This window comes from Eubalaena glacialis, chromosome 9, assembly GCF_028564815.1.
Source record: "Eubalaena glacialis isolate mEubGla1 chromosome 9, mEubGla1.1.hap2.+ XY, whole genome shotgun sequence".
In the NCBI taxonomy this organism is placed as follows: Eukaryota; Metazoa; Chordata; class Mammalia; order Artiodactyla; family Balaenidae; genus Eubalaena; species Eubalaena glacialis.
Window position 1 is genome coordinate 52,587,220 of NC_083724.1, and position 22,810 is coordinate 52,610,029.

The 22,810-nt window shown below is 40.4% G+C and overlaps 1 protein-coding gene across 7 annotated transcripts in view; it reads left to right on the plus strand.

The window, feature by feature from the left end:
• KANK1 (KN motif and ankyrin repeat domains 1) overlaps nt 1-22,810 on the plus strand; it is a 187,247-nt gene that overhangs the window by 49,908 nt on the left and 114,529 nt on the right. For 5 of the 7 annotated variants that reach the window (XM_061200372.1, XM_061200371.1, XM_061200375.1 and 2 more), the window contains exon 2: nt 17,556-17,680. The exons of the other annotated variants lie outside the window; for them this stretch is intronic. The gene's annotated coding sequence lies outside the window, so the exon portion shown is untranslated. The remainder of the gene's footprint in view (nt 1-17,555; nt 17,681-22,810) is intronic. 7 annotated transcript variants of the gene reach the window in all.

A 22,810-nucleotide genomic window follows, 5' to 3' on the forward strand; every position in this document is an offset into this window, starting at 1 on the left:
ATCATTCTGACAGCCAGATGCTACAATTTCAGGTAATTTCTTTTTCTTTTTTTTTTTTTTTTCAAATTTACCTGGATATCCTATGTTTGTTTTTTTTTAATTTTATTTATTCATTTATTTATTTATTTATTTATTTATGGCTGTGTTGGGTCTTCGTTTCTGTGCGAGGGCTTTCTCTAGTTGCGGCAAGCGGGGGCCACTCTTCATCGCGGTGCGCGGGCCTCTCACTATCGTGGCCTCTCCCGTTGCGGAGCACAGGCTCCAGACGCGCAGGCTCAGTAATTGTGGCTCACGGGCCTAGTTGCTCCGCAGCATGTGGGATCTTCCCAGACCAGGGCTCGAACCCATGTCCCCTGCATTGGCAGGCAGATTCTCAACCACTGCGCTACCAGGGAAGCCCTTCAGGTAATTTCTAATCACATGTAAAAGGGATTACAGCAAGTACTTTTTTGGTTGCTTAAGAGAAAAAATGAAACAAGTCTGTATAGTATAGCTCTGTTTTATAAAACCATTTAAAGCAAATTGATGAAATATTTTGTCAGACTTTATTTTTATTTATTGACCATTAATAGAAACTAATTTTGTTTATTTTATATATAGCTCTCACGGAAGTCTCTCTTGCCAGGAAACTACTTCTGTTATCCATGCCCCTAATATAGCAACTTTGTCTATGTTTCTATTCTTTGTGCATTGTGTTCAGTCTTAAACTGTGAATATTCCATTAACTGAGAGTTCTGAATAGCCATTGTGTAACTGGAGTGATATTCTGTCTGTGTCAGTTCCATGCATTGTGTTTGAGAATAAACGCGCTGTTTTATTCCTGATGGGACATCTCTCATTACCACTAATAATATGTTATTGAAAAGGTAAGCGTATGAATAAACCTCATAAGTGCTTTGTGCATTGTTGAAACATATAATCTTTCATTTTAGGATTGCTTGATTATACATATATTTATATATTTTCAAATGGGAAGTAGAACCACCAGTGTCTAATCCTTGGGCTTTAGGTGAGAAGTATCTGTGAAATTGAATCCAGAATTATCTGTTTATGAGTGCTTTGTTTGGGAGAGGTTCCCCCCACTCCCACTGCTTTTTTTCCCATCAGAATCTCAAATTAGTCTGTGGTCCAGAAATGTTGAGGGACTCTGACCTAACAAATTCATTTCAGCCCTGGTAGCTTGTTTGATCTCTGGAAAGTGATATAAAACACCTAGACTGGTGTGGGGTACTCCTAGGTGCTAAACAGGTATATGTTGGAGACCTGATCAAAATAACAGGTTCTCTTCTTATCTATAATACATCATGGTTGGTGAACCCCTAGAGGACACAGTGTATGCTTTACTCATTCCTTGGCATCCTGACTTCTCACCTCTGTCTCCCCATGTAATAAAATATGCACGTTCTATGTCAGAGTAGAAGTCTTTTTTTGATTAGAATTCCCCATTCATATAAAATTGTTTGAGCACATGTCCTCCAAATAGACACTTATTTATAAATTATATACTTATGCATGTCTATATTGAGGATACATTGTTTTTGCTCAGATTGTTTTATGCTGATGATATAAAACACACATAATAGCAATGTTAAAATAAGAAAGATGAAAAGCAGTGTTTTAAAATGCATTGATAACCTTGATGGCTTCATATTAAGTAATATCTAAAAAGGTACACCATATACTTACTTCTTCTCATTCCTACTTTTGGCCCCCTCGTGATCTGGGCTTGTACCCAGCTCTGGCTTTTCATGGCTCCCTTCCCACTTCCTAATATCCTTTCAGCAGATGTCCTCACTGGTAACTGCTTATTCTCTATGCTTAATTCAAATTCCTGAGAGTCAGACTCTCATTTAGCTAGTTCACCTAATCATGTCAGGTCAACTCATGTGAGTCTCTTTGATAGCCTTATTTTTGGCTTCTCCTGGAAAGTCACTCTGTTCCCCACAGGTGGCTTGCGCAAGTGGGAGACAGAGTCACTGGGCACAAGTGTGGCTGCTCAGACAACTTCACTGAAAAGGGGCCTGGTGAGGCTGGAATTGTGACTGGCCTCACCTTTACACAAATATGCCTGTAGGTCTAAAAGAGACACCAAAATCTGACTTCCTCTGTTTTTCCTTTGCAAATCCATGCCTATATCCTTTTGAAGAACACTAGGCATATTAGGCAAAGTTTTTGTAACTTAAGTAAACCAGAGAGCTGGAGACCATTTAGTCCTGTAAAGTTCTTCCCCACCCTATCCACCTATCCATCCACCTTTCCTGTCTAGTTACTGCTGGGGAGAAAATGATAGCAGCTCCATCTTTAAGAATTAACCTATAGTTCTTGGATTGGGAAATAATGGTTTCATGATTGCTTCCATTCAGCCTCAGGCAGACAGGAGTTTAAAGATTTCTTCTACAGAGCACAACTCATTTCTTCTAAGTCCCTTCTGAGTAGGTTGGAGTCAACAAGGAAAATTTTTACAGGATTTCCTAGTTTGGAAGTGCCATATAAATGAAGCCATGGTTGGGAATGTGAAACCTATTTATACATGCATGGGAATGTTTTCTTTTGAAAAGCAGCATGCTGGGTCCCTTCCTTGCAGAACTTTAGGTCAGTGTTGCCCCATTTTAAAGCCTGTTTGCCACCTGGAGCAATGCATGAGCTTGTCAGAGTCAGACCTTCTCATTTGAAAATGTTTCTGCATATGTTTTATAACTTTAAGTGGCCAAGTGTTACTGAATTTAGAGTTAATTTTTTAAACTGCGTCAGAACTGTCCAGCATAAACAAAGTTTATAGTCTCCAAAAAAGAGAGAGAATCTTCATGCCCCCATCAGGTAACTATGATTGTTCCCACTTTGCAGAGGGAAACGAAGATCAGAAGTTAAGCAATTTGACTAAAGTCACAAACTGGTCAGCTGTGAGGTAGAAGGTGACCCTGTATGAGGATAGCTTGCATTTCTCTGAACGAACTCTATGCCAAGTATGGTGATAAGCATTTTTTTTTTTTTTTTAAAGTTAAGATCACTCTTTTTTAAATTATTTATTTATTTATTTATTTATTTATTTATGGCTATGTTGGGTCTTCGTTTCTGTGCGAGGGCTTTCTCTAGTTGCGGCAAGTGGGGGCCACTCTTCCTCGTGGTGCACAGGCCTCTCATTATCGTGGCCTCTCTTGTTGCGGAGCACAGGCTCCAGACGTGCAGGCTCAGTAATTGTGGCTCACGGGCTTAGTTGCTCCGCGGCATGTGGGATCTTCCCAGACCAGGGCTCGAACCCGTGTCCCCTGCATTGGCAGGCAGATTCTCAACCACTGCGCCACCAGGGAAGCCCTGGTGATAAGCATTTTAACGTGCATTATCTTATTCATTTTCACCACTTTTAAGCCTAAGAGGTTTTAAAAATCAGTCTCTCAAGACTATTTTTAGATCAAGGACAAACACTATTAAAATGTTGATGTATTTTCCTTCCAGTCATTTGTACATATTTTTGTATAATCTCTTCAACTTCATTCCCATTTTCATGCATTATAAATGAAGCATTTCCTCCTAATAATATTTTCATAAATATGTTAAAGTCTATAATAATTTAATAATAGTTTAAGTTTCTGATGCTTTGCTGTTATAATAGTGGGGCAGTGAATGTATTTGTGCCTAAATCTGTGGGTGGTTTTATTTTTAAACAGTTTCTTAGTGTGTATTATTAGAAGCAAAATTATAGGGTCAGAAGTTAGAAACATTTATTTTTAAAACTTTTACTGCTTTCAAGGCCCTTGATACATTTTGCCCAACTGATTTTTTTTTAATAAATTTATTTATTTATTTATTTATTTTTGGCTGTGTTGGGTCTTCGTTTCTGTGCGAGGGCTTTCTCTAGTTGCGGCGAGCGGGGGCCACTCTTTTTTTTTTTTTTTTTTTTTAAACATCTTTATTGAAGTATAATTGCTTTACAATGGGGGCCACTCTTCATCGCGGTGCGCGGGCCTTTCACTGTTGTTGCCTCTCTTGTTGCGGGGCACAGGCTCCAGACGCGCAGGCTCAGTAGTTGTGGCGCACAGGCTCAGTAGTTGTGGCGCACAGGCTTAGTTGCTCTGCGGCATGTGGGATCTTCCCAGACCAGGGCTCGAACCCGTGTCCCCTGCACTGGCAGGCAGATTCTCAACCACTGCGCCACCAGGGAAGCCCCCAACTGATTTTTTAAAAAATGAGACCATTGTCCACTGCCATGGCAGTGTGTGAGTGCCTGTCTCTCTGTAGACCTAGCCCCTGGGGGAGGGACAGATGGTTCCAAGTGCTCCTCTACCCAGCTGTGGTGCTCCATCCTGGATCGACTGCACTGTGGGGTGTTGGGAGGCTGGCAGGGCAGAGATCTCTTCTCAGTCTGCCTGACACCAAGTGTTTGCAACTGTTTGATGCACTCTCTGCCAGTCCTCCTGCTGCGCCTCCATTATGTCCACTGCATTTTGAAAAGCATCGTCTTACTTATATCCACTCAGAATGTCACAGTACTTATCTTGTTTCTAACTGTATTCACTTTTACGTAGACTTACAAGAGATTTATCTCTTTGATTGGATTTTTTTTTCATAAATTTATTTATTTATTTATTTATGGCTGTGTTGGGTCTTCGTTTCTGTGCGAGGGCTTTCTCTAGTTGCGGCGAGCGGGGCCACTCTTCATCGCTGTGCGCGGGGCTCTCACTGTCGCGGCCTCTCTTGTTGCGGAGCACAGGCTCCAGACGTGCAGGCTCAGTAGTTGTGGCTCGTGGGCCTAGTTGCTCCCCGGCATGTGGGATCTTCCCAGACCAGGGCTCGAACCCGTATCCCCTGCATTGGCAGGCAGATTCTCAACCACTGCGCCACCAGGGACGCCCTTTGATTGGATTTTTAAACAAGCTTTGGATTTACCATTTCTGTTTTTTCTGTTGTTTATTGCATTCATTGTTGCTGAAGTATTTTGTTTTGTCATAATTTTTTTTAAACAGATGAGTGTTTTTGCTCATTTGGAGCTGTAGTCCACTTATTTTGATTACTTAGGGTTTGCATTTATCTCTGTGCTCACCTTGACCAGATCCCATAAGATTTGATAATTAGGGTTTCTGTTTTTATTCATTTTATGCCTTTCCAATTCTAATTCATTTTGCTATTTTCAAAACAGTCTCATATTAGGATTTATATTTCTTTGAAACAATAATTATTTGGGAGAATAGTTTCTTTTTCTTCATGTATTGAGTTTTTGTTTAAATGCCTGTTATTTATTTCTGTGATGGTTTTGTTGTAATATGCTTAGAGTATGGTCTATCCTTGCTTGCTTTTCATATATATACTTATATATCTATAAATATACGCGTGTGTATATGGGCATTTGGGAAAGATGTATCTCTGTAAAGTTAACTTAGACTTAATTTTAAAAATTTGTACTGTATCTTCATTACCATGACAATATGACATCTTTTGCATGCCCTGAATATGAAGCCTTGGCTTGTTTTCCTATCATGGTTAGCAGTTTTGGGATAACTGAGTTTCACTATCCTGCTGCACTGTTACCCAGTGGGCCCAGCTGGGTGTACAGCCTGTGATATGGAAAGAAATCAAGACTCAGGTCCCTAGAAACCTAATCTGTGACCTAGACCTTGTCCCTGAGGTACTCTGATTAGAAAGGTAATCTGTTAGAGGAACTTTCATCATCATAAAAGGCAGAAATAATTTTCTTAATGCTGTTGATAAAATCTGGACACATCCTGCTTCACACTATTTATTATAGAAACTGAGCATTAGAGACTTTCCTTTTTAAAACCATCTGCCTCCATTAACTTATATTAATTTTCATATATACTAAGCATTTGAACATTTGTTTTTTGGAAGTTTTGGGGACATAGTCAATATATATGTGTGAATTTAATAGTTATTTAAGACTCCTTGTATTAGTCCTTCATGAGACTTCGTAAATATGTTTAATGTCTGCGTAATAGTTTAACAATAATTTAAGTTTCTGACTTTTTGCTGTTACAGTAGTAGGGCAATGAATGTATTTGTGCCTAAATCGGTGGGATTTTCTTGAACATTGTTTCCTTAGCGTATATTAGTAGAAGCAAAATGAATGGGTCAGAAATTACTAATGTGTATGTGTGTGTATATATGTGAGTAAAATAACTGGAACCACACTAAAGACCCTTGATGCATTTTACCAAATTGCTTTCTTTTCAAAATGGAAAAATTTCCACTCCCATGGTGGTGTGTGAGTGCCTGTCTGCCTGTAGACCTAGCCCCAGGGTGGGATGGATGGTCTGGGCTCCTCCACCCAGCTGTGGTACTCCATCCCTGACCAACTCTGCTGCAGGGTGTTTTGTGTGACAGAGTGGTGTCATGTGTCTTCTCCACAAGAAAAGGCATTGTTACCAAGGCAAACAGTGACACTTGATACAGCTATGTACACACCAGAGCCAGAGAAAAGCTTCACCCGAGGGATTGTTGACAATTGCTAGAGGTTGTGGCAGTGCAGAAGTTACATAGTTTTCCTTTGGCAACACGTGTTAATGGATTTGTTGTAATGTTGGAGCCCTCCTTAAATGAAAATTCTGAACACTTACACTAGAAAAATATAAAACAACAAGGCTTAGTCGGGAATGCATTGCTTAAAATTTAGCAAATGAGATCACAAGTTGTTAAACAAAGTAGGTTGCTTAAAAAAAAAAAACACGTAAGGAAATAGCTATGATTTGCTTTTAAATAAAAAAAATATTTATAAGAACACATTTTTAACAAGAAACAATGACCAAGATATGTTCTCTGGTCCCTGGGCACTTATAATCTCATGTAATTTTCCATTTAGCGACTTAACACAATTCTGGTTTTTTTTTGAATGGATGCCGAAATGCCATTGGAGCAGAGTCTCAGCTGAGAAACTTAGACACATAGAGATTAATTACATGGAAATAATTTTGTTTAAAAGGCAGTGCATGGATTCTTCAGGGAAAAAGAAATATGGAAAATTTTATAGGAAAATGCTTAATAAGTATCTAGTAAAGATTCAGATTTTGTTCTTCAGCTTCTTGTCTCGTAAAATTAAGTCCTAAATTCACCAAACAATGTTCTTTCCAGTTTACCTTTGGGTCTATGTATGGAAGAACTTGGAATTTCAGCCGGCTTCGTAATTTCAGTTAGCTTTAATTAGAGGCTCAGAGTAGAAAGCTAGGAGTTGCCTATAGGGGTCAGGCAGGGAGATTAATGGGGCTGTGCCCATCCACTTCTGCTCTGTGCTACCAGGATGTTTGCCAGGGTAACCTGGTTTGTCTTCATAGTGAAAGGAGTCGTCTTATCCTACAGAAGTATGAATCACTGATGCATCACCAGCAGCATCTTGCCTTGGTCCTTGGGCTGCAAATATTTGAAAGGCCCATCTCAGACCCACTCCTCTCTTGGGAAAGGTAGCAGAAGTTCTATGCCTGTAACATCCCATAAAGGCTAAGGAACAGAAGGAGGATGAGTGGGCAGGGCGCCAGCTGTCTGTGCTGAAATACCAGAGCCTGGGCTCTGATAATTAATGAGGTTTGAGAGAACATTTCCTTGGCGTACTCTACTGCCTGACCCAGTTGACTGGGTCACTCTGGGGAAACGGGCCTCGATTCCTGCGCTTTCCTCCCAAGATTGCAGTCTGGCATTTATGTGTTTGTTAGTATTGAAATGAACACCTGTACCATCCTTTTCTTGACAGGAGGGAGCCTTTATATTTTGTAATTCTTTATTGAATGTACTCTCTTTTTTTAAACATATGTATTTTAAAAATTTGAAACCTGTGCATATTTGCTCTGTCATTATACACATAGTGGAACTTGGTTGAAAAAAAAATTTTTTTTTCATGAGGAAGAATCAAAAGCATCTTATCAGAGTATTCTGAATTTTGAGAAGGCTCACATTTGCTAGGCTTTATCTTTTTTCACGGATAAAGATTTCTCCTATCTTTTCTGGTGAATGTGGGTTATCAGATACTTGTCTTAAATGTTACAAACTATTTCAGTTAAAGCAGTCAACTATATTATAAAAGACAAGGCAACAGCTGATACTTGGTAACATCTTTAAAATTACATATTAATAACTTTCAATCAGATTTACAATACTATGGATGTAGGTAGTCTCAATTTACATATGGAAAGTTAAAGCACGAGTTACTACAGTACTTGCCTGAGATGTCACATGATTGATGACAGAATCTATATTCTTAGTCCTTTATGTAAGAAGAGACTTCTGTTTTTATATAATAAATTAATTGGGTAAGATAGTGTTCTAGTTAATAGCAAGGAATAAGTTTAACAAATGGTTCTCAAAGTATGATCCTGAACCAGCATCGTTCGCATCATCTGAGAGCTTGTTAGATACTTAAATTTTTAGGGTTTACCGCAGACCTCGTGAATTAATCCCTAGGGGTGGGAGTCCTGCATTTTGTGTTTTTAAAAGGCCCTCCTTGCGATGCACTCTGTAAAGTTTGAGAACCACTGGCTTCATGTAGTCTTTCCATATTGTTTGTATAGTTTAAATGCTTGGGGTTGCTGAGGTGATGCACCTCAGGCAGGAAGCAGTGGAGCAGCCTCCCTAGGGGCCCCAGCATAGATGACCTTAGCAGGCCCTCAGAACCTGACTTTTCAAGGTACAGAGAGAAGGTAGGTCAGGAGATGGAAGAGGAACTAGTACTTGGGCTTCCTGTGCTATGCCAGGCACGAAGGTGGCTTTCCACGAGGTCTCTTGCATTCAGTCCTCACCCCAGTCATGTGTGTGCCGTTAGGATGTTCCTCATACTTCATTGGTACTTAATAACATCTTGTAGTTGTAATCTCAGTCTCATCCATTTGCTTTGGTTCTTTGATGAGAGAGTTGATATTCCGTTTCATTTTGGGAGCTGTGTGTTGGCTCATAGGGCATGCAGTTTGTGTTTGAGAAATAGAAAGCTTCCTGCTAAACTTGGTGCTTCTTCCTGGAACAGCTGTTTTACTTCAGGCATGTCGGGAGAAGGGGAGGAAGGACTTTGTTTTTCTTGTAAAGTATTGTATTCCCAGTATCTAAGGTAAGGTGCTTGGTAAACAACTGTTGATATTGTACATGGTTGTGTCATCTCCTAAAGAGCTTGTGTCCCCTTCCAACTCACTTCTGTTTGTTTAAGGCAGTGGTTCTCAAATTGTCATCCCCCATTTCAGCAGCAGCTGTCCCGCTCCAGACCTACTGAATCAGAAACTCTGAGGTGGAGCCAGCAGTCTATACTTTAATAAGCCCCCAAAGGGATTGCCATTTATGCTAACATTTGAGAACCGCTCGTTTTAGGCAAGAGGCATAGGTGTTTGGTTTGTTAAGATGGTACCTTCTCTTATAATTTTCCGGGAAAGTAAAGATGATTCACATTTAAACTTTGGGATTAAGGGCACACTGAAGATAATATGGCATCCTTCAGAGCAGCTGACTAAGAGCAGACTACTGATGGCTACCTGCGCACACACCCTTCCCTTGCTCAGAGTCCTAGTGAGGGGGGACTTCCTGCCACCTCATCCCCAGGTCACCCCCAGATGTGGTCCCTTCCTCCACAGAGAACTAAAAGACGAGAGAGAAGTGCTAGAGGGTATAGAGCTTTCCATCCTGGGGCTTACTGTTGAAAGGGCGGAACTGAGCCAAGTGGTAACCCCATCAGAGAGGAAATCACTTTCTGATCTGATCATTAAAAAAAACAAAACAAAACGAAACTTTTGCTTTCTTTGCTTTAAGTGGAAATATTCTTCCTACTTTATGTATCTAGATACCAAGTAAGGAAGTTGCTTTGGATGACCGAATTCTCCTTATTCCATATGCAGTCTCTCAAGTAACTTCTTGGGGTTTTTTTTGCCTGTGCCAAACAATGGAGGGTAAACAATTACGTATATTAGCGATATAGTTTACACGGATAGCAGTTAGTCAGATATTTCATTTCTGATTGATTAATCCTGAAAGAGACAAGTATTTTTCTTGAGCCCTCTATACAATATTTTAAAAATTTAATATACATATCTATTTTATTTTTTTCCCTAGGATTGTGTCACAGTTTGAGTATATCTCATTGTTGATTAAAAACATGCATCCATAAACAGCTAGATTTATACATTGTCACAACATTGATGCAAGTTCTTAAGGAAAAATCAAGGGTGACAATTGAAAATAAAATACCCATTGCCAAGTAGGACCATTCTTTACCATTTCAAGAACTTGTGCTTGCATGTTTATGGGAGAAATTATTCTAGACCCTACCGGTTCTCTGTCAGAAAACATAATATTCTGACAACCGTTTTCTCCTACCTATGTGTCATATTTAACTTTTATTTGAAATGTTGACCCAAGCTACTTGGGCTTGCATAGGCTTGATATCTTAAAATGCAAGGGGTGGGCACTGAGAGCAGAGCACATTCATAACTCTTGGAGTTTTACTATTATGTCTTGATTTAATAAAATGTCCGCAGCTGAAAGTAGGAGGAGAAATTGACTATACACAGGTTTGAATATGTATTTTTTAATATATTCAGCGTAGAGTATTCAGCCTGCAAGCCTAGGAGAATGGGTTTCAGTGAGGCAAAGTTTGGCAGGGAGGCACACAGAAATGGAGGGCCGAGAGAGTCTAGTCAGTGGGGAGCTGTTTCTAGTTGAGGGCCTGGACTGTGCTGTACATAGTCCAGGGGGGAGTCCTTCCCCGCTCCACACCCCACCCCGGGTCTACTTCCCTGTGGGCTGATTCAGCGCTCACCCAGCACACCCCGTTATTAGCTTGATAACATGGTAACAGGGAAAGAATGGTATTCAGTTGGGAATCTTTGACTGCAAGGAATAAAACCAACTTAAGGAGCACTTTTTTTTTTTAAGTTAAATTAGTCATGATTATGCATTTGATTACATGATAGCATTATTTATTTATTTATTTATTTTAAAAATTTATTTATTTATTTATTTTTGGCTGTGTTGGGTCTTCGTTTCTGTGTGAGGGCTTTCTCTAGTTGCGGCAAGCGGGGGCCACTCTTCATCGCGGTGCGCGGGCCTCTCACTATCGCGGCCTCTCTTGTTGCGGAGCACAGGCTCCAGACGCGCAGGCTCAGTAGTTGTGGCTCACGGGCCTAGTTGCTCTGCGGCATGTGGGATCTTCCCAGACCAGGGCTCGAGCCCGTGTCCCCTGCATTGGCAGGCAGATTCTCAACCACTGCGCCACCAGGGAAGCCCTTAAGGAGCATTTTGTCAGGATACTGAAGTACTCCAAAGAATCCAGGATCCTCAGAGACAACCTAGAATCAAAAACAGGAAAGCACAAGGAATTGGAAAGACTGGGTGTGTTGGCCCTGCTGCCCTCAGCTTTATCTGCACCTTTCTGCTGCAGACCAGCTCTGTCTGCAGAGCTGTTCCCAGGTGCACCTGCATCCAGAGCCTGGCTGGCCGCTCCTCAGCCCCCATTTCTAAGCCCCAGAGGAGGACAGATTTGCCCAGCCTGGATCTGAGGTCTTTAAGTGGTCCAGTGAGCCATGGTGGGCGAGATGTGTGTGCGCTGAGAGGCGGCATGGGAGGCCCACTTCTGACCCTGTGGCTGGCTCAGAAAATTCCAAAGAAGGGAGTAGTTTGCATAGAGGGGACAAAAGCCGTCCCCCCACACACATACCATTAACATGCTGCTGTGTGTTTATGCATTAGCCCCACTCTGGGGGAGTAATCATCTTTGGCTCCAAGAAAATCTGGATGTTAGACCTGAAAAATGTTGGGCCAGACTGAATCAGGGTCATGAATTGTGGTGAATTTTCCAAAGTGACTCCACTCCATGAGGCCTTGTGGCTATCAGCCTCAGATGCCTCCGGAGACCCCTGTCTCTGTTAGTGCAGACCCTTTAAATAGCAGTGGTGATGAGCGAGGCTGGGTGTTCCTGGGGAAATGCCTGCATGACGCAAAAGCCTCATGAATCTCTGCTCTAAAAGCTTTCTTTATTCTGAGTGACATTCTGACCCACTAATAGAAGCCAATGAAGTGAAACTAATTTTGTCAGAAAAATATGTAGGTTACTAGATCTTAACCCTTCTTCCTTCATTTGTTTGCTCAGTGGTTAATTTGAATTGGGAATGACTGTTAGTCCACAAACTCAGGAGTGCAAGAAATAGTGCATTTTCCTGAATCAAATTAGTTTTGACCGTAAGCTTCTGCTCCCCTGGGGTGGCAGGAAAGTAACCTTGGTCAGGCTTGGATCTCTTTCCTACACCACTCTCCCAGGGGGTCATGCCAAGGTTCCAGACTCTGACTACATGTCACACGAGGGCAGGAAAGCGCCCTGGGTCATCTGTTCACACTGGTCCCTGCTGCTTCTGGGCCATGTTTGAGGCTGGGGAGGATGCTTTGTCACAGCCAGGAGACCAAGCTCAGCATCTGGCCTTTCTCTTGGGGCTCCGGCACACATCTGGGGGTGCTGCCAGGAAGCAGGTATGGCCTTCAGCTTCTCTGAGTCTCACACTCACTCTCCTCTAAGAATCTCCTCTTAGTATGTAGGGGGGTGGGGGTGGGAGGGTGTTTCTCTCTTCTCAAACCCTTTCCTCCTTAAGGAAGCCCAACCACAGCCTCCCTGAAGCAGGGAAGCCAGAGCCCTCTCCCCACGTGAGTGAGGAGAGTCCAGAGAGAAAACATCGAGGAAGCCTCCTAGCCAGTAACTCTCCAAGCGCTGGCTGCAGCAGGCGATGTGCAGGGCTCTGCCTCCTGTGCGATCACCCAGCAGCGGTCGCCTGCGGGCAGAGCCCCGCTTTGAGGCATCACCTCCTCTTCCTCGTGGCTGCTGATTTATGGGTGGCTGTACCTGCCCCTAACTGGCAGGAGTTTGAGGCATTTGTTGTTTGGATGTTTCCAAAGCCACTTTGTAAACCTGTTTACTCCAGAAGAGTAACCTTCAAATTCTTAAGCATTTCTATAAATCTTATTGAATTTATAAAAGTATGGGGGAAAGATTTCCTTTTCCCTTTTCTGGCAGTGGATAATTTAGTTCTGCTAATATTCCTGCCGACAAACTTACCTACCTGGCCCACACACATGCACTTTTGCCCTCAGAATTCTCAGTGACTAGACTAATTGTGAGTGCATCCAGTTTCAATGATCAGCTACCTTCCTTTTGCCATTGTTTTGGATGCTGCCTTGGCCACAGCACAACTAATGTATTAAAAAATAAAAACATTTTGGAAGTATATATTTAGGATTAAATCAAGGGGAATGCTATAGAAGATGGCAAAGCTTGCACAAAGCATTAATAAAAAATATGTGGTCTTGGGCAATCAGCATATTACGTAGGAACTGTGAATGCCTCTTCATCTAGAATTTCAGTACAAGCTGTGCATAAAATATTTATACAGCACAGTGCTGCTTCACCCCTGACAAAAGCATAGGTTCGGGTGTATGCTGTTACTACAGACATCACTACGTATAAGCAGCTGAAGCACCTTTAAGGGTGTTTGGAATGTTAGAAACTAAAGTGTCTGTCACGGGGTTCAGTTAATAGTGACTGATGAAGTGGTCTTGGTTCCTAAACAGAAATGTGTATCTTGTTGCCAGAATGGCACTTAATAGTAAAGGCACATCATAGAGGAGGGAGAAGAAGAGAGGTCACTAATGTGAAATTAAAAAGAATAGATGGTGCAGAAGCTAGTAACCTGGTTTACTGTTGGTGCAAGGGCTGGCGTAGGCCCCGGCATGACTTTTAAGAAAGAAATGTTACTAAAAACACAGTTGAGAATAATTCTGTTATCAAGCCTTTTTTAGGATCAATGCAGAGCTTATTTGTAAAATAAAAATCTAATTGTTATTTTACTAACTATGCATGCCTATTACATCTCATCTGTAAAAGAGGACTGATAACACCTGCCTAATGGGCTCATTGTAAGGATCAAAAGAATAAGGCACCTTAGTAAGAAACAGCATTTTTTGTTTGTTTTTTGAGTTTTTGCTTGCTTTAACAATAATTACTTCCATTCATGACTTTACCTGTATTTTCTTTAATCCTCGAAGTAGACCAGTGAAGTAGTGGTATTTCCATTTTAGAGATAAAATTAAAAATTCGAACTATTTGCAACACATGTCAAAGTTCATACATAGTATCCTTATATAAGGATGCCTCTGTATCCTTGTGGTAGAGATCCTTTCTGGCTCTAATAGGCTGGAATTGGTTGGTTTTGTTCCTGATAGCCAAAGGTTCCCAATTAGTATACCATCTTCTTTGCATTATTAGGGTACCAAGTTAATAATATCCTTCATAGATGAAGAGATGCTACAAATGAATAATATGAACACTGTAGCAGAAAAACAAAGGGCATATACAATAAGTGCAGAAAAGTAAAAGTTCAGCCTCAGAGATATGCTAATAAAAGTGAACTTTTGGAATCTATAAGATAGGATAATTTAAAAATTAATACCACCCAGTTTTAGAGGGAATATGGAGAAGTGTACCACTTATATACCACTCATATACCACTAGAGCACAAATTGGGTGAAACATCCTTTAGGACAAGCTGTCAACAATATCAAATGCATATTTTTTTCATACATTTGACCCATGACTTTATCCCTAGCAAATACTTAATGGTGTGTTTGAGGATATCCATCTCAGCTTTATCTGCATAATCAAAAATTGGAAGTGACTTAAATGCTTCAGGGGGGTTTATTAAAATTGATTATTGTACATTCATTAAAAATAAAGGCATAGAAGGCTAATAAGTGACACAACACTTCCATCAAAATAAAAATAAATGGGAAAAGTAGGTTACAAATAATGCCTAGAATTCACTTTTAGTAAAAATTACATATGCTTACATATTTGTTTATTATGTCTATGAACGTGTGATGCAAGCATACCAAAGTAGAAGGAAAAGTCAAAAATGCTAATGATGCTTATAATTTTTTTCTTTATTCATATTGGATTGTTGTAAACTTTTGGTAAAGAACAAGCACGACTTTGAAGGAAGAAAAAGCATTTAAAGTTATCTTTTGACAATTTGGATCTATTATGTAGGTTACCCAAAGGTAGTAATATGGTATCTGACCTGAATCTGGATTTTTGCTCTGTTGATCGGATACATTTCAGTGTCTATTTTCTTTTTCTTTGTTAAATAAATGTTATTTACCTAGAGCAGGAAAATATAATTTAGATGTTCAGACTTGATAGCATATAGCTGTTGAATGGTTCTGCAAGGTCTCTTAGAGAACCAGAACCAGGCACACAAGGGTGGTGTCAGGAGAGAGAGGTTGGAAGGGTTTCCATTAAATTATTTTCAGTAGTCAAGCTCTGTGCATATGGAAAGGCAAGGAACAAGGGAATAATAGTGAGAGTTTTTATCAGGCTGGTAAGTAAGCTTCAGGGTAGAGAATGACCAGCATAAACCCTTTGGCTTGATAACCACAATTCTTAACAGGAAAGTTTCTGCTTGTCTCCATTTGCCCTCCTGGCTTCCTTTCAATCCCCTGCAGTCCGCATCCTGGGCCAACCCTATGGAAAATTGTCCTCAGGGGTCACCAGTGACCTCCTTACTAATCGTTATATCCAGTGACATCTTGTTAGTTCCCATCCACAGCGCTTGAAGCCCCTTATCTTTCTTTGGGTTGATGTGCCTCTCCACCCCCACGGTTATCCTCCTGCCTCTGTAACCACTCTGTCTCCTTCATTGGTTCTTCTTCCTCCATCTCCCTGAACCTTCACTGTGTCTTGAACTAACTCCCCTTATAACCTTTGTTTAGTCCTAGTGGTTCAACCGTCATCTTTTTTGAGGTAAAAGTCTAGCACCCAGTCTTTCCTTACTGTGAGTCATTCCTGCTGCTGCTTGGAGTTTGGTCATAAAATGGTTTCTGGGATTAGAATGTGTTGGCTTTGACTCAAAATCTACAGATATTGGAGATACTTAGAAGTCATCTCTCGCTCTAGGAGAAGGCCCCTGGGTTGTCTATGAATGGTCTACTTATTGATGATGGAATAAGCTCCTTGTGTGAGCCTCTCCACACAACAAAAATAGTGGAGTTAACAACGGAATCATGGGTCAAGGCACAAAGGCTTATAAATTTCAAAGAGCATTTGTAGAGCTGATGCAAAAAATACCAGGTTTGTAAAAACTTTGATGTAGTCCGTGCCAAAATGACAAACTAACTTAAAATAATCAGAATAGTTGCTTTCCAGCTGGAGAGCTAAGCTCAGTAAACTCGAAACAATGGCCAGTACCATTGAGACACTGTGTGAGAGTTAAATTATCTGGAAGGTGGGATCGCGGAGTCTGTGAACTCGAGATAGGCCTTGACAGAGGGGATAAGAAAAGCTGTATCTTGCACGGGGAATGATAGTTGCAAAATCAGGGTGTAGGAGTATGTGTTCTTTGGAACATAATAAGACGTACCTGACTAAGACAGAAGGTGTTTGTTGGAAGCCGGAGGAAGACAAGATAAAGTGGAGCCAGATTATGGAAGAGCCTGAAAGTCAGCAAAGGCGTTTACGTTTAATGGAAGAGAAATGTATTACCACTGTGGATATGGATGTAGCAGAATGCTAGATTTGGAGATGAGAAGAACAAAGAACTTCGGAGTTGGAGGTATCCTGTATGGTGGGGTGGGAATGACTAATATTTGTTGTACATGCTGTATGTCAGGTGCAAGATCTCATAGTTCTTATTCTTACAGCAACCTTAGAGGTAGATGATATCATTCGCATTTTATGTATAATAAATGAGCTCTGAGGAAATATAATTTGTCTGAGTTTTTAGAGTGACTGGGCCAGGATTCAACACATCTGACTTCAAAGCACAATGAGGATGGAGAACGTTGAAATCAGTTCTTGATTTTACAGTTAAGAAAACTGAGACCCAGGAGATAGGGGACTATCCAAGGTTACCCAGGTAATGGAATGAAAGCAATTGGATGGGTAGTGTTCTGCAGAGAGAGGCCAGGTTAGAGGCTGCTGTTGTACACAGGTGGGGGTACCAGAGAATTTGGTACTAGTGGAGACATAGGAGTGAAAAAAAAAGTAGAGAACAGTAGGACGGACATTCAAGGGAAAGTGACAGTGGACTGATGTTGGAATGGGCAATGATGGAGAAGGATGACGTGAAAACAATCCCAAAGTTTTAATCCAGGGATACTGCCAGTCACAAAGAAAATCCTCAGTGGAGCTAGTTTTCAGAGAAAGGCCATGTATTTCTTATGGGCTTGTCTGATTCTGAAATGACAAAGATACCAAATATAAAAATTGATGGTATTCATGAGCTGACTTATGTACATATTGATGGATACATGGAGAGCAGTAATGGAAGTGAAGGTGAAAGGATGTGAGGAACCAGCCCTTTTCTTTGAACTGGTGGTGAGACACCCTAGAGCTAATGAGTAACTTTTACCTAAAACAAAGGAGACTCACGTTTGCATGATATCCTAGGTTCTTTTTTATTCTGGCCTGCACCTTCCACTCCCAACCGGAGAATGACTTAACCATAATAAACTGCATAGCTGTCTCTGGTAATTGATTCCCACTCTTCTGTTGGAAAGGAGTATTGCCCCATCACATTTCCCTCAATGAGACTCTTTTTTTCTTTCAGAATGATTGTCACTATACTGGACGGACTGCTGAGCTATTGAATTACTTCTGTCTTTTGACCACACTAGGAAATTGTCCATGGAGTTGAGATATTTATTGCAGTAATTTCTGGCCTTACATACTTAGGTAAGGTATACTTTTTTCCATATAACTATCATGAAGTTGTCATGCTTTTCTTCTTTAACTTTGCTTTTTAAGAGACATTAATCTGTTCTTTTCTTCTACCTTTTGTGCTCTAATAATCACTTCAGAGTGCTCTTAATCTTCAAACATATGAGTGCAGAAAAGACTTTTATATAATGAAATATGAGCAAGCTGTTTGAAGAATAAAGGGGGAAATGTATTACTCTTCAGATTAAATCAATAAAAGTACCCCATTTCCTTAAACACAAGATGCATAGACTGGATTGTACTAGAGAAACTTAATATATTGAAAGCAGTATTTATTATTAAGTCTACTTGAAAAAATGAAGATACTTAAGTATTAATATATTGCTGGCTTTATTCAAGTAAAGAAAATTTAGAAAATACAGGGAATTTAAAAGAAAAAAATGTGTTATTTCACTTCCGGAGATAACCAGTGTTAAAATTTTACTGCATTATTTATAATATTTGTTTTTACAAATATTTGTAATGGGGTGTGTGTGTCGTATGTGTTAACTTGCTATATTTTTGCAAATGAGAAACATTTATCACATGCTTGCTCCATGCCAGGCTCTGTACCAGCTCTGTACCAACCCCTTTACATACATTAATTTATTAATTCTCACAACTCTATGAGGTTGGTGCTTTCTTATCCCCATCTGTACACAAGAAAATTGAAGCTCAGAAAAATTAAATAACTTGCCCATGCTCACATAGCTGGTAAACCCACTCAGAACTTGAACCAGTCAGATGCCAAAGCCCATACCAACAGGCTTTTTTACATACTGCTTTTCCTTGACAATGTGCTTATACCTTTTTTCCTGAAGCATCATTTTACATGACTATATGGTGTTCACTTATGTGAGTATGCAATGGTTTCTCTACCCCATTTCCTTTTGTTGGACATTTATTTGTTTTTCGTGATTTAGTTTTACAAACAACATTGTAATAACATCTTTTGTGCACATTCATGATTATCTCTCTAGGGCAGATTGCTGCGAGTGGCATTGCTGAGTCAGCCACAGTGTGGGAATGTATCCTTCAGTGTTTGATACATTCTGGTAATTGCCTTCTTGAAAGGTTGTACCAGTTTATGTTCCCACTAGCAGAATATGGAAGTACCTGATGACCCTAAGCCTTCAACGACATTGGTAGTTGGCAATTGAATAATTTTGTTTGAGTTCTTAAAAGATTCCAGGTGTCCTTGGTCAGGTCCATCTTCTTGCCTCTAACCCTCTAGAGCCATAGCCTCCTGACTGGTTTCTCTGTCTCCACTGTAGACCTCACTTTGTCACTAAAGGAACTGCAGGACAGTGGATAAGAGCATGGGCTCTAGAGGTAGATGCCTGGGTTCAAATCATGGCAGTACTGTTCTGCCTCAGTTTCCCCATCAATAAAATGGAAATAATAATAAAGCCCTTTCCTGTGGTGGTGCTAGGTGATAGTTGATGTAAAGTATTCTAGAACAAGTGCATGACTCCTGGTACGTGCTCGGTAATTGTTGGCTACTGCTGTTGTCTTCCAGAAGTCCATGCTCACATAATTAGAAAACCATAGCTTATATGCAGTTGACCCTTGAACCACATGGGTTTGAACTGCGCGGGTCCACTTATGCACAGATTTTTTTCAGTAGTAAATACTACAGTACTACACGATCTGTGGCTGGTTGAATCTGTGGATGTGGAACCCTGGATACTGAGGAAGCCAGACATGGATGGAGGGCCGACTATAGAGTTTTGACTGTGTGGAGGGTTGGCACCCCTAACTCCCGCGTTGTTCAAGGGTCAACTATAATTGTTTTAAATTAAATATGATTATTACCAAATTAGTAATTCACAGTAGAAACTACAGGTGCTGACATTGTGTTATTATATGTTAACAGTGTGAGCAGCCTGAAGGTCACGAATAACCATCCCTGTCTCTGTTGATGATGCAAGGTCAGGATACTGAGGGGAGAGTAGTAACAGGAATAACTAAAGTGTTAAAGAGCTTTATAAGCTCACAGAGCACTTTCACATGCATTATCTCGCTTGATCCTCACAACATAACTGTGAGGGAGGTGGAGCAGGTATCATTAACCTCTTTTTACGGAGGAGGAAACTGACTTGGAGGAATTAAGTGACTTGTTCACTTGAGGTCATGGAAATGGTCACTGACAGAGCTGAGTCTGTACTCTTGGCCTTCCGACTGTAAATCCTTACTCTTGATACTTTGTGACATATAACGATAGACTGAAGAGGTGCAGGTGTAGTTACCGAGGTGTAGAAATGTACCAGAAAAGGAAGGAGCAAAGAGGGATGCCGCCTGGGAGGAGGAAGCAGAGTTGGGATAAGGAACTTGGACATATTGAAAAGAAGGCAGGGACCCAGTGGGGAGGGAGGAGGGAAGGAAAGAGGGAGAGGGAGGGAGTGGGATCAGAAAGAGAAGGGAAAACTGAAGAGGCCAGGACCGCAGGACCCATAGGGCTGGCTGAGGAGCTGGAGGGAGGGGGGGTTCCTTCCTTGCAGCAAGCAGGGAGGAGGGAAGGAAGAGATGGAGGATAGAGACTCAGGTGCCTGGAGGTAGAAAGGAATATTTGAGAGGGCTGAAGACTTACGGCCTGACTATACCTCTTAAATAAAGAAGAAAGTATTCGTTGAGAATAAGAGTGGTGGGTTTGGGGTTTTTGATTTGAGAAAGAGGAACTACTTAGAATAGCCAAGGTGTGAAGTGGGCCAGGGAAATAGAAAGGGCCACCAAAGACCTTTGCAGCACAAGGGACAGGACCCAGATAATGTGTAGGCACCAACTTGGCAGATTCTAGGACCCCAGCAACCCTGCTCTACGGGTGCTGAGAATGTACACTTGCCAGACAAGGATGTTTCTTTGTGAGCAAAGGGTAAGACAGGCACCAGCTCGACATTAGGAAAGGTAAATTCCTCAGTTGCCTGTGGAATGAGAGGAAATCACACTCTACAATAATCCTCTTGTTTCCAAATACCACAGTGGCTATCAGGCTGTGCTCTAGTCCTGGGGTACCCTTTGCTCAGGAGTTAAGTACTGCAGTGATAATATTTGTCCACAGTTTTCCTTGGTGTAGGGTGTTTTAATCAGTGGAGAAAGAAGAAGCACTAGTTCAGTTTTTGGTTCTGGAAACCTTTGTTAAGGACTGTGCTTATAGTCAGAAAGGTGAAGTAGGGAGATTAGATGGTTTCTTAATCTGTGAAATGAAGGGTTAGACTAGATAAATGCCTCCCAGTGTCCCTTTCTGCCATACCATTTTCTGATTCAACTTCAGTCTACACTGAGTCTTCTATCTATGACCTCCTTTACAAGACAGTTTAGCATTTCTATATTTTTATTTTATGATGTCCTAGGTATTTTTTTGCTTGGATACTTTGCTTAATATTAAAAGTAATGTATATTGACTGGTAGATAAATGAAAGATATATAGATAAAATAAAAGGACCTGTTGAAAATGCACAATCCTAGAGAGCCCAGAAATGAACCCACACACTTATGGTCAATTAATCTATGACAAAAGAGGCAAGAATATATAATGGAGAAAAGACAGTCTCTTCAATAAGTGGTGCTGAGAAAACTGGACAGCCACATGTAAAAGGATGAAATTAGAGTATTCTCTAACACCATATAAAAAAAAATAAACTCAAAATGGCTTAAAGACCTAAATGTAAGATTGGATACTATAAAACACCTAGAGGAAAACATAGAACACTCTTTGACATAAATCATGGCAGTATCTTTTTGGATCCATCTTCTAAAGTAAAGGAAATAAAAGCAAAAGTGAACAAATGGGACCTAATTAAACTTAAGCTTTTGCACAGCAAAGGAAACCATTGACAAAACAAAAAGACAACTTACTGAATAGGAGAAAATATTTGCAAATGCTATGACCTATAAGGGGTTAATATCCAGCATATATAAACAGCTCATACAACTCAACATCAAAAAAACAAACAACCTGATTAAAAAATGGGCAGAGGAACTGAATAGACATTTTTCCAAAGAGGAATGCAGTTGGCCATCAGGCACATGAAAAGATGCTCAACATTGCTAATCATCAGGGAAATGCAGATCAAAACCACAGTGAGCTGTCACCTCACACCTGTCAGAATGACTGTCATCAAGAAGAACACAAATAACAAATGTTGGTGAGGATGTGGAAAAAAGGGAACCCTCTTACACTGTTGATGGGAATGTAAGTTGATACAGCCACTGTGGAGAACAGTATGGAAGTTTCTCAAAAAACTAAAAATAGAACTACCATATGACCCAGCAATTCCACTCCTGGGTATAGATCTGGAAAAAAAAAACAAAAACACAAATTCAAAAAGATACTTGCACCCCAATGTTCATAGCAGCATTATTTACAATTGCCAAGATATGGAAGCAACCTAAGTGTACATCAACAGATGAATGGGTAAAGAAGATGTGACATATATACACAGTGGAATACTACTCGGTCATAAAAAAGAATGAAATTTTGCCATTTGCAGCAACATGGATGGATTTGGAGGGCATTATGCTAAGTGAAATAAGTCAGGCAGAGAAAGATAAATACTATATTATATCACTTATATGTAGAATCTAAAAAAAATACAACAACCTAGTGAATATAACAAAAAAGAAGCAGACTCACAGATAAAGAGAGCAAACTAGTGGTTACTGGTTGGGGGAGGAGGGGCAATATCGAGGTGGGGGAGTGGGAGGTACAAACTATTGGGTGTAATGTAGGCTACAAGGATGTATTGTACAACATGGAGAATATAGCCAATATTTTGTAATAACTGTAAATAGAGCGTAACCTTTAAAACTTGTATAAAAAATTAGAAAATAAAAAAATTTTAAAACAGAAAGTGCACAGTCCTACCACCATTACATCACTGCTGTTAATATTCTTCCAGAGGTTTTTCTATGTGTATATGCTTAAATAAGATTTTTAAATATAAATATGCAACCTACTTTTCTCAGTTGGTATGTTGTAAACTTCTCTCCATGTCAGTGTCATTGCTGCATAGTTATTAAAGGTAGATAAAGAGTCTATTTTAGGAATGTATGTACTTAACAAATCTCCCTCTAGACAGGTGTGTCAGTGCCTATGAGGATAACTAT